Source organism: Pempheris klunzingeri, chromosome 22 (assembly GCF_042242105.1).
Source record: "Pempheris klunzingeri isolate RE-2024b chromosome 22, fPemKlu1.hap1, whole genome shotgun sequence".
NCBI lineage: Eukaryota > Metazoa > Chordata > Actinopteri > Acropomatiformes > Pempheridae > Pempheris > Pempheris klunzingeri.
The window spans coordinates 18,389,639-18,404,880 of record NC_092033.1 but is presented as its reverse complement, the minus strand read 5'-3'; positions in this window follow the sequence as shown (position 1 = coordinate 18,404,880).

Here is a 15,242-nt window from a genome sequence, read left to right as displayed (position 1 = left end):
TCTGGAGGTTGAAGCGAAGGCATAGCACATCTGGCAGGAGCTAGAGTTTGAGGCTGGTGCTGGAGTTGATGGATGGCGGCTGACGTAGTGTCTCAGGACAGGAACTGTTGTTTGCAGCTACCTGGCAGAATGGAGAAGTGAATGAAAGGGGTTGCAGGCTGCGGGCAGTGGCTGCTAGAGTAAAACGTGGCTAATGTAGGCAGGAAGACAGGAATGGAACTGTACTTACCTGCAAGGGGAGGATGCCAGGGGTTGCAGGTGAAGTTTTCACCTAGCTATCAGAGGCAGAGGTGGGTGCTCAGGGTGATGCTGCCATGATCTCTAAGGGGAGGCAGAGGTGCAGACTGCTGGTAGGGATTGTAGGCGAGGTATGGGCTGACTGGAGGAAGAGGTGTAGGTTGCTGACTCAGGCTATAGGTGGAGTTTCAGGCTGTGGCAGAATCATCAAGTGGAGGTGTTGACTGCAGGTGAATGGAAGAGGGAGTTGGTGGAGGTTCAGATTCTGCAGGAGGAGGATGTGCTGTGACTTTTCTATAAGTTGGTGCAGATGGAGGCTGTGGCTGTGGCTGCAGGAATTTGCAGGTGGAGGCTGTGACTGCATGTTTTTTGGCAGAAGTTACAGGTGGAGGCTTTTGCTGCAACTTTCTGTCAGGATCTGCAGGTGGAGGCTGTGACTGCATGTTTTTTGGCAGAGGTTACAGGTGGAGGTTTAAGCTGCAACTTCCTGTCAGATTCTGCAGATGGAGGCTGTGGCTGCAGGTGTCGGGCAAAGGTTACAGGTGGAGGTTTAAGCAGCAACTTTCTGTCAGATTTGGCAGGTGGAGGCTGTCGCTGCATGTGTCTGTCTGAGGTTACAGGTGGAGGCTTTTGCTGCAACTTTCTGGCAGATTCTGCAAGTGGAGGCTGTGGCTGCATGTGTCTAGCAGAGGTTACAGGTGGAGGTTTAAGCTGCAACCTTCTGGCAGATTCTGCAGGTGGAGGCTGTGGCTGTAGTTGTCGGGCAGAGGTTACAGGTGGAGGCTTTGGCTGTAGGTGTCGGGCAGAGGTTACAGGTGGAGGTTTATGCTGCTACTTTGTCAGATTCCGCAGGTGGAGGCTGTCGCTGCATGTGTCTGTCTGAGGTCGCAGGTGGAGGCTGTGGCTGCAACTTTCTGTCAGATTCTGCAGGTGGAGGCTGTGGCTGCAGGTGTCTGGCAGAGGTTACAGGTGGAGGCTTTTGCTGTTTGCAGCAGATTGACAGAGGAAATCGGTGGTAGATGGCTGAAGTTGTAGGTGGAGGGTCTCGTTGCAGCTTTCTGCAAGAATTTGTAGGTGGAGGAAGGTGACTGTTCTTGCAGAAGCTATGTGGATGTTTAGCTGTAATTCTAAGCTAGAATCTGCAGGTGTAGGCTGCTCCTGCAGTTATCTGGCAGAGGTTACAGGTGGAGGCTTTTGCTGCAACTTTCTGGCAGATTCTGCAGGTGGAGGCTGTGGCTGCAGGTGTCGGGCAGAAATTACAGGTGGAGGTTTAAGGTGCAACTTTCTGTCAGAATCTGCAGGTGGAGGCTGTGGCTGCATGTTTGTGTCTGAGTTAACAGGTGGAGGCTTTTCCTGCAACTTTCTGTCAGAATCTGCAGGTGGAGGCTGTGGCTTCAGGTGTCAGGCAGAGGTTACAGGTGGAGGTTTAAGCTGCAACTTTCTGTCAGATTCTGCAGATGGAGGCTATGGCTGCAGGTGTCGGGCAAAGGTTACAGGTGGAGGTTTATGCTGCAACTTTCTGTCAGATTCTGTAGGTGGAGGCTGTGGCTGCATGTTTGTGTCTGAGTTAACAGGTGGAGGCTTTTGCTGCAACTTTCTGTCAGAATCTGCAGGTGGAGGCTGTGGCTTCAGGTGTCAGGCAGAGGTTACAGGTGGAGGTTTAAGCTGCAACTTTCTGTCAGATTCTGCAGATGGAGGCTATGGCTGCAGGTGTCGGGCAAAGGTTACAGGTGGAGGTTTATGCTGCAACTTTCTGTCAGATTCTGCAGGTGGAGGCTGTGGCTGCATGTGTCTGGCGGAGGTTACAGGTGGAGGCTTTGGCTAATAGAATTTGCAGGTGGAGGCTGTGACTGTTCTAGCAGATGCTGTTGTGGAGTTTCGGCTGCAGTTCTAAGTGAGAATCTGCAGGTGGAGGCTGTGGCTGCAGGAGTCGGGCAAAGGTTACAGGTGGAGGTTTATGCTGCAACTTTCTGTCAGGATCTGCAGGTGGAGGCTGTGGCTGCATGTGTCTAGAAGAGGTTACAGGTGGAGGTTTAAGCAGCAACTTTCTGTCAGATTCGGCAGGTGGAGGCTGTGGCTGCATGTGTCTGTCTGAGGTTACAGGTGGAGGCTTTTGCTGCAACTTTCTGGCAGATTCTGCAAGTGGAGGCTGTGGCTGCATGTGTCAGGCAGAGGTTACAGGTGGAGGTTTAAGCTGCAACCTTCTGGCAGATTCTGCAGGTGGAGGCTGTGGCTGCAGGTGTCGGGCAGAGGTTACAGGTGGAGGCTTTGGCTGTAGGTGTCGGGCAGAGGTTACAGGTGGAGGTTTATACTGCAACTTTCTGGCAGATTCTGCAGGTGGAGGCTGTGGCTGCATGTGTCTAGCAGAGGTTACAGGTGGAGGTTTAAGCTGCAACTTTCTGGTAGATTCTGCAGGTGGAGGCTGTGGCTGTAGGTGTCGGGCAGAGGTTACAGGTGGAGGCTTTGGCTGTAGGTGTCGGGCAGAGGTTACAGGTGGAGGTTTAAGCTGCTACTTTGTCAGATTCGGCAGGTGGAGGCTGTCGCTGCATGTGTCTGTCTGAGGTCACAGGTGGAGGCTGTGGCTGCAACTTTCTGTCAGATTCTGCAGGTGGAGGCTGTGGCTGCAGGTGTCTGGCAGGGGTTACAGGTGGAGGCTTTTGCTGTTTGCAGCAGATTGACAGAGGAAATCGGTGGTGGATGGCTGAAGTTGTAGGTGGAGGGTCTTGTTGCAGCATTCTGCAAGAATTTGCAGGTGGAGGAAGGTGACTGTTCTTGCAGAAGCTATGTGGATGTTTAGCTGTAATTCTAAGCTAGAATCTGCAGGTGTAGGCTGCTCCTGCAGTTATCTGGCAGAGGTTACAGGTGGAGGCTTTTGCTGCAACTTTCTGGCAGATTCTGCAGGTGGAGGCTGTGGCTGCATGTGTCAGGCAGAGGTTACAGGTGGAGGTTTAAGCTGCAACCTTCTGGCAGATTCTGCAGGTGGAGGCTGTGGCTGTAGGTGTCGGGCAGAGGTTACAGGTGGAGGCTTTGGCTGTAGGTGTCGGGCAGAGGTTACAGGTGGAGGTTTATACTGCAACTTTCTGGCAGATTCTGCAGGTGGAGGCTGTGGCTGCATGTGTCTAGCAGAGGTTACAGGTGGAGGTTTAAGCTGCAACTTTCTGGTAGATTCTGCAGGTGGAGGCTGTGGCTGTAGGTGTCGGGCAGAGGTTACAGGTGGAGGCTTTGGCTGTAGGTGTCGGGCAGAGGTTACAGGTGGAGGTTTAAGCTGCTACTTTGTCAGATTCGGCAGGTGGAGGCTGTCGCTGCATGTGTCTGTCTGAGGTCACAGGTGGAGGCTGTGGCTGCAACTTTCTGTCAGATTCTGCAGGTGGAGGCTGTGGCTGCAGGTGTCTGGCAGAGGTTACAGGTGGAGGCTTTTGCTGTTTGCAGCAGATTGACAGAGGAAATCGGTGGTGGATGGCTGAAGTTGTAGGTGGAGGGTCTCGTTGCAGCTTTCTGCAAGAATTTGCAGGTGGAGGAAGGTGACTGTTCTTGCAGAAGCTATGTGGATGTTTAGCTGTAATTCTAAGCTAGAATCTGCAGGTGTAGGCTGCTCCTGCAGTTATCTGGCAAAGGTTACAGGTGGAGGCTTTTGCTGCAACTTTCTGGCAGATTCTGCAGGTGGAGGCTGTGGCTACATGTGTCAGGCAGAGGTTTCAGGTGGAGGTTTAAGGTGCAACTTTCTGTCAGATTCTGCAGGTGGAGGCTGTGGCTGCAGGTGTCGGGCAGAAATTACAGGTGGAGGTTTAAGGTGCAAGTTTCTGTCAGAATCTGCAGGTGGAGGCTTTCGCTGCATGTTTGTGTCTGAGTTTACAGATGGAGGCTTTTGCTGCAACTTTCTGTCAGAATCTGCAGGTAGAGGCTGTGGCTTCAGGTGTCAGGCAGAGGTTACAGGTGGAGGCTTTTGCTGCAACTTTCTGTCAGATTCTGCAGGTGGAGGCTGTGGCTGCAGGTGTCGGGCAGAAATTACAGGTGGAGGTTTAAGGTGCAACTTTCTGTCAGGATCTGCAAGTGGAGGCTGTGGCTGCATGTGTCAGGCAGAGGTTACAGGTGGAGGTTTAAGGTGCAACTTTCTGTCAGATTCTGCAGGTGGAGGCTGTGGCTGCAGGTGTCGGGCAGAAATTACAGGTGGAGGTTTAAGGTGCAAGTTTCTGTCAGAATCTGCAGGTGGAGGCTGTGGCTGCATGTTTGTGTCTGAGTTTACAGGTGGAGGCTTTTGCTGCAAATTTCTGTCAGAATCTGCAAGTGGAGGCTGTGGCTGCATGTGTCAGGCAGAGGTTACAGGTGGAGGTTTAAGGTGCAACTTTCTGTCAGATTCTGCAGGTGGAGGCTGTGGCTTCAGGTGTCAGGCAGAGGTTACAGGTGGACGTTTAAGCTGCAACTTTCTGTGAGATTCTGCAGATGGAGGCTGTGGCTGCAGGTGTCGGGCAAAGATTACAGGTGGAGGTTTATGCTGCAACTTTCTGACAGATTCTGCAGGTGGAGGCTGTGGCTGTAGGTGTCGGGCAGAGGTTACAGGTGGAGGTTTATGCTGCAACTTTCTGGCAGATTCTGCAGGTGGAGGCTGTGGCTGCATGTGTCTAGAAGAGGTTACAGGTGGAGGTTTAAGCTGCAACTTTCTGGCAGATTCTGCAGGTGGAGGCTGTGGCTGTAGGTGTCGGGCAGAGGTTACAGGTGGAGGCTTTGGCTGTAGGTGTCGGGCAGAGGTTACAGGTGGAGGTTTATGCTGCTACTTTGTCAGATTCGGCAGGTGGAGGCTGTCGCTGCATGTGTCTGTCTGAGGTCACAGGTGGAGGCTGTGGCTGCAACTTTCTGTCAGATTTTGCAGGTGGAGGCTCTGGCTGCAGGTGTCTGGCAGAGGTTACAGGTGGAGGCTTTTGCTGTTTGCAGCAGATTGACAGAGGAAATCGGTGGTGGATGGCTGAAGTTGTAGGTGGAGGGTCTTGTTGCAGCTTTCTGCAAGAATTTGCAGGTGGAGGAAGGTGACTGTTCTTGCACAAGCTATGTGGATGTTTAGCTGTAATTCTAAGCTAGAATCTGCAGGTGGAGGCTGCTCCTGCAGTTATCTGGCAGAGGTTACAGGTGGAGGCTTTTGCTGCAACTTTCTGGCAGATTCTGCAGGTGGAGGCTGTGGCTGCATGTGTCGGGCAGAGGTTACAGGTGGAGGTTTAAGGTGCAACTTTCTGACAGATTCTGCAGGTGGAGGCTGTGGCTGCAGGTGTCGGGCAGAAATTACAGGTGGAGGTTTACGGTGCAAGTTTCTGTCAGAATCTGCAGGTGGAGGCTGTGGCTGCATGTTTGTGTCTGAGGTTACAGGTGGAGGCTTTTGCTGCAACTTTGTGTCAGATTCTGCAGATGGAGGCTGTGGCTGCAGGTGTCGGGTAAAGATTACAGGTGGAGGTTTATGCTGCAACTTTCTGTCAGATTCTGCAGGTGGAGGCTGTGGCTGTAGGTGTCGGGCAGAGGTTACAGGTGGAGGCTTTGGCTGTAGGTGTCGGGCAGAGGTTACAGGTGGAGGTTTATGCTGCAACTTTCTGGCAGAATCTGCAGGTGGAGGCTGTGGCTGCATGTGTCTAGCAGAGGTTACAGGTGGAGGTTTAAGCTGCAACTTTCTGGCAGATTCTGCAGGTGGAGGCTGTGGCTGTAGGTGTCGGGCAGAGGTTACAGGTGGAGGCTTTGGCTGTAGGTGTCGGGCAGAGGTTACAGGTGGAGGTTTATGCTGCTACTTTGTCAGATTCCGCAGGTGGAGGCTGTCGCTGCATGTGTCTGTCTGAGGTCACAGGTGGAGGCTGTGGCTGCAACTTTCTGTCAGATTCTGCAGGTGGAGGCTCTGGCTGCAGGTGTGTGGCAGAGGTTACAGGTGGAGGTTTAAGGTGCAACTTTCTGACAGATTCTGCAGGTGGAGGCTGTGGCTGCAGGTGTCGGGCAGAAATTACAGGTGGAGGTTTAAGGTGCAACTTTCTGTCAGAATCTGCAGGTGGAGGCTGCTCCTGCAGTTATCTGGCAGAAATTACAGGTGGAGGTTTAAGGTGCAACTTTCTGTCAGAATCTGCAGGTGGAGGCTGTCGCTGCATGTGTCAGGCAGAGGTTACAGGTGGAGGTTTAAGGTGCAACTTTCTGACAGATTCTGCAGGTGGAGGCTGCAGGTGTCGGGCAGAAATTACAGGTGGAGGTTTAAGGTGCAACTTTCTGTCAGAATCTGCAGGTGGAGGCTGTGGCTGCATGTTTGTGTCTGAGTTTACAGGTGGAGGCTTTTGCTGCAACTTTCTGTCAGATTCTGCAAGTGGAGGCTGTGGCTGCATGTGTCTAGCAGAGGTTACAGGTGGAGGTTTAAGCTGCAACTTTCTGGCAGATTCTGCAGGTGGAGGCTTTGGCTGTAGGTGTCGGGCAGAGGTTACAGGTGGAGGTTTATGCTGCTACTTTGTCAGATTCCGCAGGTGGAGGCTGTCGCTGCATGTGTCTGTCTGAGGTCGCAGGTGGAGGCTTTTGCTGTTTGCAGCAGAATGACAGAGCAAATCGGTGGTAGATGGCTGCAGTTGTAGGTGGAGGGTCTCGTTGCAGCTTTCTGCAAGAATTTGCAGGTGGAGGAAGGTGACTGTTCTTGCAGAAGCTATGTGGATGTTTAGCTGTAATTCTAAGCTAGAATCTGCAGGTGTAGGCTGCTCCTGCAGTTATCTGGCAGAGGTTACAGGTGGAGGCTTTTGCTGCAACTTTCTGGCAGATTCTGCAGGTGGAGGCTGTGGCTGCAGGTGTCGGGCAGAAATTACAGGTGGAGGTTTAAGGTGCAACTTTTTGTCAGAATCTGCAGGTGGAGGCTGTGGCTGCATGTTTGTGTCTGAGTTTACAGGTGGAGGCTTTTGCTGCAACTTTGTGTCAGAATCTGCAGGTGGAGGCTGTGGCTTCAGGTGTCAGGCAGAGGTTACAGGTGGAGGTTTAAGCTGCAACTTTCTGTCAGATTCTGCAGATGGAGGCTATGGCTGCAGGTGTCGGGCAAAGGTTACAGGTGGAGGTTTATGCTGCAACTTTCTGTCAGATTCTGCAGGTGGAGGCTGTGGCTGCATGTGTCTGGCGGAGGTTACAGGTGGAGGCTTTGGCTAATAGAATTTGCAGGTGGAGGCTGTGACTGTTCTAGCAGATGCTGTTGTGGAGTTTCGGCTGCAGTTCTAAGTGAGAATCTGCAGGTGGAGGCTGTGGCTGCAGGAGTCGGGCAAAGGTTACAGGTGGAGGTTTATGCTGCAACTTTCTGTCAGGATCTGCAGGTGGAGGCTGTGGCTGCATGTGTCTAGAAGAGGTTACAGGTGGAGGTTTAAGCAGCAACTTTCTGTCAGATTCGGCAGGTGGAGGCTGTCGCTGCATGTGTTTGTCTGAGGTTACAGGTGGAGGCTTTTGCTGCAACTTTCTGGCAGATTCTGCAAGTGGAGGCTGTGGCTGCATGTGTCTAGCAGAGGTTACAGGTGGAGGTTTAAGCTGCTACTTTGTCAGATTCCGCAGGTGGAGGCTGTCGCTGCATGCGTCTGTCTGAGGTCACAGGTGGAGGCTGTGGCTGCAACTTTCTGTCAGATTCTGCAGGTGGAGGCTGTGGCTGCAGGTATCTGGCAGAGGTTACAGGTGGAGGCTTTTGCTGTTTGCAGCAGATTGACAGAGGAAATCGGTGGTGGATGGCTGAAGTTGTAGGTGGAGGGTCTCGTTGCAGCTTTCTGCAAGAATTTGCAGGTGGAGGAAGGTGACTGTTCTTGCAGAAGCTATGTGGATGTTTAGCTGTAATTCTAAGCTAGAATCTGCAGGTGGAGGCTGCTCCTGCAGTTATCTGGCAGAGGTTACAGGTGGAGGCTTTTGCTGCAACTTTCTGGCAGATTCTGCAGGTGGAGGCTGTGGCTGCATGTGTCGGGCAGAGGTTACAGGTGGAGGTTTAAGGTGCAACTTTCTGACAGATTCTGCAGGTGGAGGCTGTGGCTGCAGGTGTCGGGCAGAAATTACAGGTGGAGGTTTAAGGTGCAAGTTTCTGTCAGAATCTGCAGGTGGAGGCTGTGGCTGCATGTTTGTGTCTGAGTTTACAGATGGAGGCTTTTGCTGCAACTTTGTGTCAGAATCTGCAGGTGGAGGCTGTGGCTTCAGGTGTCAGGCAGAGGTTACAGGTGGAGGTTTAAGCTGCAACTTTCTGTCAGATTCTGCAGGTGGAGGCTGTGGCTGTAGGTGTCGGGCAGAGGTTACAGGTGGAGGCTTTGGCTGCATGTGTCTGTCTGAGGTTACAGGTGGAGGCTTTTGCTGCAACTTTCTGGCAGATTCTGAAAGTGGAGGCTGTGGCTGCATGTGTCTAGCAGAGGTTACAGGTGGAGATTTAAGCTGTAACTTTCTGGCAGATTCTGCAGGTGGAGGCTGTGGCTGTAGGTGTCGGGCAGAGGTTACAGGTGGAGGCTTTGGCTGTAGGTGTCGGGCAGAGGTTACAGGTGGAGGCTTTTGCTGTTTGCAGCAGATTGACAGAGGAAATCGGTGGTGGATGGCTGAAGTTGTAGGTGGAGGGTCTCGTTGCAGCTTTCTGCAAGAATTTGCAGGTGGAGGAAGGTGACTGTTCTTGCAGAAGCTATGTGGATGTTTAGCTGTAATTCTAAGCTAGAATCTGCAGGTGTAGGCTGCTCCTGCAGTTATCTGGCAGAGGTTACAGGTGGAGGCTTTTGCTGCAACTTTCTGGCAGATTCTGCAGGTGGAGGCTGTGGCTGCAGGTGTCGGGCAGAAATTACAGGTGCAACTTTCTGTCAGAATCTGCAGGTGAAGGCTGTGGCTGCATGTGTCTGTCTGAGGTTACAGGTGGAGGCTTTTGCTGCATGTTTGTGTCAGAATCTGCAGGTGGAGGCTGTGGCTGCATGTGTCAGGCAGAGGTTACAGATGGAGGTTTAAGTTGCAACTTTCTGTCAGATTCTGCAGATGGAGGCTGTGGCTGCATGTGTCTGGCGGAGGTTACAGGTGGAGGCTTTGGCTAATAGAATTTGCAGGTGGAGGCTGTGACTGTTCTAGCAGATGCTGTTGTGGAGTTTCGGCTGCAGTTGTAAGTGAGAATCTGCAGGTGGAGGCTGTGGCTGCAGGAGTCGGGCAAAGGTTACAGGTGGAGGTTTATGCTGCAACTTTCTGTCAGATTCTGCAGTTGGAGACTGTCGCTGCAGGTGTCGGGCAAAGGTTACAAGTGAAGGCTGTGGCTGCAACTTTGTCAGATTCTGCAGGTGGAGGCTGTGGCTGCATGTGTCTGTCTGAGGTTACAGGTGGAGGCTTTTGCTGCAACTTTCTGGCAGATTCTGCAAGTGGAGGCTGTGGCTGCATGTGTCTAGCAGAGGTTACAGGTGGAGGTTTAAGCTGCAACTTTCTGGCAGATTCTGCAGGTGGAGGCTGTGGCTGTAGGTGTCGGGCAGAGGTTACAGGTGGAGGCTTTGTCTGTAGGTGTCTGGCAGAGGTTACAGGTGGAGGCTTTTGCTGTTTGCAGCAGATTGACAGAGGAAATCGGTGGTGGATGGCTGAAGTTGTAGGTGGAGGGTCTCGTTGCAGCTTTCTGCAAGAATTTGCAGGTGGAGGAAGGTGACTGTTCTTGCAGAAGCTGTGTGGATGTTTAGCTGTAATTCTAAGCTAGAATCTGCAGGTGTAAGCTGCTCCTGCAGTTATCTGGCAGAGGTTACAGGTGGAGGCTTTTGCTGCAACTTTCTGGCAGATTCTGCAGGTGGAGGCTGTGGTTGTAGGTGTCGGGCAGAGGTTACAGGTGGAGGCTTTGGCTGTAGGTGTCGAACAGAGGTTACAGGTGGAGGTTTACGCTGCAACTTTCTGGCAGATTCTGCAGGTGGAGGCTGTGACTGCATGTGTCTAGCAGAGGTTACAGGTGGAGGTTTAAGCTGCAACTTTCTGGCAGATTCTGCAGGTGGAGGCTGTGGCTGTAGGTGTCTGTCTGAGGTTACAGGTGGAGGCTTTGGCTGTAGGTGTCGGGCAGAGGTTACAGGTGGAGGTTTATGCTGCTACTTTGTCAGATTCGGCAGGTGGAGGCTGTCGCTGCAACTTTCTGTCAGATTCTGCAGGTGGAGGCTGTCGCTGCAACTTTCTGTCAGATTCTGCAGGTGGAGGCTGTGGCTGCAGGTGTCGGGCAGAAATTACAGGTGGAGGTTTAAGGTGCAACTTTCTGTCAGAATCTGCAGGTGGAGGCTGTGGCTGCAGGTGTCGGGCAGAAATTACAGGTGGAGGTTTAAGGTGCAACTTTCTTTCAGAATCTGCAGGTGGAGGCTGCTCCTGCAGTTATCTGGCAGAAATTACAGGTGGAGGTTTAAGGTGCAACTTTCTGTCAGAATCTGCAGGTGGAGGCTGTCGCTGCATGTGTCAGGCAGAGGTTACAGGTGTAGGTTAAAGGTGTAACTTTCTGACACATTCTGCAGGTGGAGGCTGTGGCTTCAGGTGTCGGGCAGAAATTACAGGTGGAGGTTTAAGCTGCAACTTTCTGTCAGAATCTACAGGTGGAGGCTGTCGCTGCATGTTTGTGTCTGAGGTTACAGGTGGAGGTTTAAGCTGCAACTTTCTGGCAGATTCTGCAGGTGGAGGCTGTGGCTGCAGGTGTCGGGCAGAAATTACAGGTGGAGGTTTAAGGTGCAACTTTCTGTCAGAATCTGCAGGTGGAGGCTGCTCCTGCAGTTATCTGGCAGAAATTACAGGTGGAGGTTTAAGGTGCAACTTTCTGTCAGAATCTGCAGGTGGAGGCTGTCGCTGCATGTGTCAGGCAGAGGTTACAGGTGTAGGTTAAAGGTGTAACTTTCTGACACATTCTGCAGGTGGAGGCTGTGGCTGCAGGTGTCGGGCAGAAATTACAGGTGGAGGTTTAAGCTGCAACTTTCTGTCAGAATCTACAGGTGGAGGCTGTCGCTGCATGTTTGTGTCTGAGGTTACAGGTGGAGGTTTAAGCTGCAACTTTCTGGCAGATTCTGCAGGTGGAGGCTGTGGCTGCAGGTGTCGGGCAGAAATTACAGGTGGAGGTTTAAGGTGCAACTTTCTGTCAGAATCTGCAGGTGGAGGCTGCTCCTGCAGTTATCTGGCAGAAATTACAGGTGGAGGTTTAAGGTGCAACTTTCTGTCAGAATCTGCAGGTGGAGGCTGTCGCTGCATGTGTCAGGCAGAGGTTACAGGTGTAGGTTAAAGGTGTAACTTTCTGACACATTCTGCAGGTGGAGGCTGTGGCTGCAGGTGTCGGGCAGAAATTACAGGTGGAGGTTTAAGCTGCAACTTTCTGTCAAAATCTACAGGTGGAGGCTGTCGCTGCATGTTTGTGTCTGAGGTTACAGGTGGAGGTTTAAGCTGCAACTTTCTGGCAGATTCTGCAGGTGGAGGCTGTGGCTGCAGGTGTCGGGCAGAAATTACAGGTGGAGGTTTAAGGTGCAACTTTCTGTCAGAATCTGCAGGTGGAGGCTGCTCCTGCAGTTATCTGGCAGAAATTACAGGTGGAGGTTTAAGGTGCAACTTTCTGTCAGAATCTGCAAGTGGAGGCTGTGGCTGCATGTGTCAGGCAGAGGTTACAGGTGGAGGTTTAAGGTGCAACTTTCTGACACATTCTGCAGGTGGAGGCTGTGGCTGCAGGTGTCGGGCAGAAATTACAGGTGGAGGTTTAAGGTGCAAGTTTCTGTCAGAATCTGCAGTTAGAGGCTGTCGCTGCATGTTTGTGTCTCAGTTTACAGATGGAGGCTTTTGCTGCAACTTTGTGTCAGAATCTGCAGGTGGAGGCTGTGGCTTCAGGTGTCAGGCAGAGGTTACAGGTGGAGGTTTAAGTTGCAACTTTCTGTCAGATTCTGCAGGTGGAGGCTGTGGCTGCAGGTGTCGGGCAGAAATTACAGGTGGAGGTTTAAGGTGCAACTTTCTGTTAGAATCTGCAGGTGGAGGCTGTGGCTGCATGTGTCAGGCAGAGGTTACAGGTGGAGGTTTAAGGTGCAACTTTCTGACAGATTCTGCAGGTGGAGGCTGTGGCTGCAGGTGTCGGGCAGAAATTACAGGTGGAGGTTTAAGGTGCAACTTTCTGTCAGAATCTGCAGGTGGAGGCTGTCGCTGCATGTTTGTGTCTGAGTTTACAGATGGAGGCTTTTGCTGCAACTTTGTGTCAGAATCTGCAGGTGGAGGCTGTGGCTTCAGGTGTCAGGCAGAGGTTACAGGTGGAGGTTTAAGTTGCAACTTTCTGTCAGATTCTGCAGATGGAGGCTGTGGCTGCAGGTGTCGGGCAAAGGTTACAGGTGGAGGTTTATGCTGCAACTTTCTGTCAGATTCTGCAGGTGGAGGCTGTGGCTGCATGTGTCTGGCGGAGGTTACAGGTGGAGGCTTTGGCTAATAGAATTTGCAGGTGGAGGCTGTGACTGTTCTAGCAGATGCTGTTGTGGAGTTTCGGCTGCAGTTCTAAGTGAGAATCTGCAGGTGGAGGCTGTGGCTGCAGGAGTCGGGCAAAGGTTACAGGTGGAGGTTTAAGCTGCAACTTTCGGTCAGATTCTGCAGGTGGAGGCTGTGGCTGCAGGTGTCGGGCAGAGGTTACAGGTGGAGGCTTTTGCTGTTTGCAGCAGATTGACAGAGGAAATCGGTGGTGGATGGCTGAAGTTGTAGGTGGAGGGTCTCGTTGCAGCTTTCTGCAAGAATTTGCAGGTGGAGGAAGGTGACTGTTCTTGCAGAAGCTGTGTGGATGTTTAGTTGTAATTCTAAGCTAGAATCTGCAGGTGTAGGCTGCTCCTGCAGTTATCTGGCAGAGGTTACAGGTGGAGGCTTTTGCTGCAACTTTCTGGCAGATTCTGCAGGTGGTGGCTGTGGCTGAAGGTTTGGTGGAGGAGGTTGCAGGGTACTTGTCTGCAGCTGTCTGCTGTCAGCAGGTGGAGGCTAGAGCAGCAGACAGCTGACAGATCTGGTACAAATCAGTTCTGCCTAAGTTGAAGTCTTCTTCTAACTTTTTGATAACTTGTTTTTACCAAAGCATTGAACAGAATAAGGTGTAAAATCTCTAAACATCTCTGAAATACAGTCACAACCAACAGGTTTTATTCAAATAACACATTATAGCAACAGTAATAATGAAAGAACTTATTATTGGACCTTTAGTGGAAGAAGGATTCAAGGATTCAAGGAACTTTATTTGTCAAACCAACACACATTTACACATGGGGAGGTATGGAATTACGCTCTCAGGTCCCAGTTTAAGCCACAATAAATATATAGAATAAAATATTAAAAAATAGAGGTATTAAGTACTAAAATACAGTAACTAGAATACAGTAACTGCAGTGGTGTCATTGCACAGACAGGCTGATCATTACATACAGAGGAACCTCAGAGATCAGAGATGAGACATACATTCAACTCTAGAAGAAAAAGCCAGGTGCACATCTGTGAAATACAGTCCTGACATTAAACCAATTTTAAATCTGACACTTTTTTTTCTACAGAAATGAAGTAACTTGACAAGAAACTGAGATGCAGAGAAACAGCAAAGCATGACAGTTCATATCACAGCGTGAGTGAACAGCAGCAGAACAACACATGGAAGTTGTAATAAGCTCAATAAAGATTTCTCTTTTGCCAGCAGTCATTTTTAATTTGACAGTTTTTGAAAACAACATAGAAGCATTTGAATAGAAAGGGAGATGCAGAGAAACAGCAAAATGTGTCCATGTATTTCACAGCGTGAGTGAAAACCAGCAGAACACATGAAAGATATAATGGAAGTTGTAAATCTGCACCTGTGTCTGTATCTCAATTTCATTTGTGAATATGTGATAGAAAATAGACCTAATCTTCCCTTTGTCACATTTATTTTCAAGATATTTGGCTTAAAATACAGGCTATAATGTTTAATGAATGAATGTTTGAATTTATCTTGGATTTATTCTACTGATGAGAAAAAATAAAATCTCTTTTAGCCATTTCAGAGGAGCTAAGTGAATATTCACATCAGCTTTTCTTCAAATCCTTCTACAATATGACATATAGGCCTGTTATATATGACCAAATATGCTTCATCCATATCTCCATACTGCTCAGCTCTACATGTGTGGCTCTGTTCATGTCAGGGCCTGTTAGCCACGTATCAGTGCCAACACATAGAAAAGTCCAAAATGTTCATAGCTTACATTTTCCATGTCACAGGTCGGTAGTGTCTCTTTCGTGAGTCTGTGTGAGTCTTGAGTATTTGTCAGGATAAAAGAAGTCCTCAGTAGAAGTGATAACTTTATAGAAATCCTCCAGTAAAACTTGCCAAACCTTTTTGTGACTGTTAGAGAGTTTGTGTATGTTTAAATTGTGATTTTATGAAAATGATGCACCTGGAGACAAAACATAGCAACCGTGGAATCCTGCCCGTCCATTCTGTCCACATGTGTTTAGGTTTGTTTAAGTTGTGTGGATCAGCTGACACTTCAGTCACAGATGATCTTCCACATTTGAAGATAGATGTGAATACACCTGTGTTTAATAGACACTTAACAATGAAATGCCCATGAAAATATGTTAACTTGTATCAATTGCTATAATAACCTTCATGGGAAACTGACAGAGGCACTATTTCACCCAACAAATGCCATACTGTGTTTTAATGAGCCTGTCTATAAGACTGCTCCCTGAACACACTGTGTAAAGACGATAATGAATGCACAATATCAGTGTTGATTTCTCTGATTCTTCTTCTTCATCATCTCATTATTATTTCTTCAGTTTTATTGGCAAGCAATTTCATGGTCATGCATTGGTCCCTTTTCTTTTTTTTTGAAAATAGGGGACCTTTAAGGTATCTCTTATATTTTGCTTCCTCTGGGTAATATTATCAGGAAGCACTCTATTAATTTCCACTGTTACGCAGATGATACACAATTATATTTATCAATAAAGCCAGATGAATCCAATCAGTTGGCTAAACATCCCTTTGTCACATTTATTTTCAAGATATTTGGCTTAAAATACAGGCTATAATGTTTAATGAATGAATGTTT